The sequence below is a fragment of the Trachemys scripta genome, chromosome 14 (assembly GCF_013100865.1).
Source record: "Trachemys scripta elegans isolate TJP31775 chromosome 14, CAS_Tse_1.0, whole genome shotgun sequence".
Lineage (NCBI taxonomy): Eukaryota > Metazoa > Chordata > Testudines > Emydidae > Trachemys > Trachemys scripta.
Window position 1 is genome coordinate 35,517,872 of NC_048311.1, and position 3,044 is coordinate 35,520,915.

The following is a 3,044-nucleotide window of genomic DNA, read 5'->3' on the forward strand; positions in this document are numbered from 1 at the left end:
GTTTTCTTTTGTTGGATTTTTTACTACTGTTCCCTTTTAATCTTTTTTTTACTTTCTCCCCTTTTTCTAACAAGAAATGAAAGAGAAGAAGAGAAAAGGGAGAAGAATAGAAAACCCAAAGAGTAAATTAATTATATTTTGATTTTATGCTTTTTATTTTTATGCTCCAAAAATTCTCAAAAATGTATTAGAATATTTTCACTTTATTTTCTAATTTCAGCAAAAAGCTACCTTATTTTAAAATCCTCATGCCAGTAAAGAAATATTTAGGATACATAATGTTTTCAACATATTTGAAAATGTTTTTCTCCCCATCACACCCTGCCTCAGTGACTCCTGTGTAGCCCCGTCCTCTTCATTTTCTGCCCCCACTCAACTCTGCTGAAAACCATTCCTTTATTTTTTTTTTACATTCCTGTTGTCTTCATTTATTATATACAGGTGTAATTGATTTGAAATTCATTAACAGTGTTTTTTAAAGATGTTACTGCCAGAAGTAGCTTCTAGCTATTCTCTTAGAGCCACATTGGTTAGGAGATCTTATAGGAGTATAAATAGTCATAATTCATCTTGGATCTGAAAATCCAATTTTGATACACATGGAGGGTACATCTTATCAGGAAAGAGAGCCCCTTTTATTTTTCACTATAGAACTTTTCTTTAGTACATCAACTTTGAAAATATAGAACTGCTTGGGAAAGAAAAAAGCAACATTTCTTTGAAAAGTTATTCAAATATTTTTATTTGTTTTCCTCATATTGTAAAATCTCATAACTGCTTCTTTCTTTCTTTCTTTGAAAAAAGGAGGAAATGTAGAAAAATTCAAAAACTAAATATATTTAGGAAAGAAGCTTGTTTTTTTCCTTGAAAGTAAAAATCTGGAAAACATATGAAAGCATTTTGTAATGTTATTTATAGATTGCCAGTGAAAAGGACACTACAACAAATCCAAGAAAAAATATGTTTACCTCCTCTATTTATAACTGCACTTTTATATCATGATTAGCAGAAAAGGCCACTAAAGATGAATTTAGTTTAACCTGTGAAGTCATAGACAGAAATAGAAATATTATATAACAAAATTAAAACCAATTTATTCTTATAATAATATCTCAGTGTTATTAAACCACTCTGATATGAAGCCACATGGTAAGTGCGGATAAGTGTATATATGTAAAAGGGAGAAAAGAATAAGCCATAAAGCAAAAGATTGTTCATATTCACCTGTTGGAACATTCTAGAGTAATTTCCTCACCACAATCAGTACATTAGTTCTGATACACAATTTACTGAACAGATCTTTTTTCGGAGAAGCTATTGATTTTCATGAGTTCCTCATTAATTGAAATCATTCTTAGAGGAATTTCAGCCAGCAATTCTCAGTGTCAAAACCCCAGCTGGTGGAAGCCAATAAGGAAGATGCTCCCATTTCCTCCTGCTGGGGAACTGACCCATTTACCTTCATGGAGCTATGTCTTATTTACACGGACTGCATTTTTTACTTACATGGAGGTTCTTGCCCTCAGTCTATAATGTGTTTGTGAGCACAGATTCTCATGACTGCAGTATTTGATCTCTTTTGACTACACACACATTTCATGTGCCACATATATCTGCTGTCCGATTCAGTGCAGAAAATTAGATTTTTAACACAAATGTACATTGGAAGATAAATTATGTCTCTTTTTCCCTCCCCGAGAAGAGCATTCTCCTCAGTAATCTCCTGATGGCATTCTTCATCTTGGCGTTTCTCAGCGTGTAGATCATCAAGTTCAGCATTTAGGGTGATTACAGTGTAAATGACGGATATCACCTTGTCCAGCGTGAACTGCTTGAAGGGCCGAGCATAGATGAAGATGCTAGGTATGAATTGTAAACATACCACTGTCATCTGGGTTCCACAGGTGGACAGAGCCTTGCGCTTCCCTTCCATGACACGTATCCTGATCTTGACTAAGATGACAGTGTAGGAAATCAGCAGAATGATGAATACTATTATGAGCAACACTCCAGCATTGAAGACCATCTGCAGTTCAACCAAGTGGATGTCAATGCAGGCCAGTTTGATGACTTGTGGGATATCACAGTAGAAATTTTCTAGGACATTTGGACCACAGAACAGTAACTGGAGGAGCAGTCCAAGCTGAACAGCAGAGTGAGCCAATCCACCCAGCCATGCATTTAGCACTAACACCACACACACACACCCCGGTTCATGATAGTCAATTATCTCAGTGGTTTATAGATGGCCACGTACCGATCGATCACCATTGCCAAAAGTCAAAACCCCATAGTTTCCCCAATTAAGTGGAAGAAGAACATCTGGAGGATGCACTCATTCAATGAGATGGTTTTACTAGGGGTGAGGAGACCTATGAGCAATTTTGGGGCATTTACTGATGATTCACTGACATCCAAGAAAGCCAAGTTGGCCAGCAGGAAGTACATGGGAGTGTGCAGCTGGTGGTCGGTGATCATGGTGGTGATAATGGTGAAGTTTCCCAGACAGGTGTTCACGTAGATGATGAAGAAAACCACAAAGAGGAATTGCTGCAGCTCAGGATTCTTAGTGAGGCCCAAGAAAACAAACTCCGTTACTGGGGTGGTGAGATTCTTCTCCATTTATTAATTGCAAAATGTGCCTGCAGAAGGAACAATGATGATAATGATTATGATGTAATCCCCTGCATTACTGATATTAAATTAATATTAACTCCACCTGAACAAAAAACACTTGCTTGGGAATTTCCTTTGTTTACTAAATTTCCTTTGTTTACTAAACTCTCCTCAGCCCCAGTTGTGAGTAACCCGGTTTCAGCAGAACTTGTGAGCTCCACCAGTGGTCATCTCCAGTCCTGGGGTCCTTGGGAGTAAAGAGGAGCAGTCTACACATTGAGACAAGCCCTCTGCTAACCACTGTCTCCACTCATCTTCCTGCAGCCCTGATGGGGCACACCTCTGACGGTCCACAGATTCCTTATGGGTCCTAGAGGTTCAGTGTAGGGAAGATTGTGGATCACAAGGAAAGCGCTTCCTCATGGGAG

At 37.9% G+C, this 3,044-nt stretch overlaps 1 pseudogene; it reads right to left on the reverse strand.

Moving 5' to 3' along the window:
* Positions 1-1,674: 1,674 nt before the first annotated feature.
* Positions 1,675-2,622, reverse strand: LOC117887675 (annotated as a pseudogene).
* Positions 2,623-3,044: the final 422 nt, after the last annotated feature.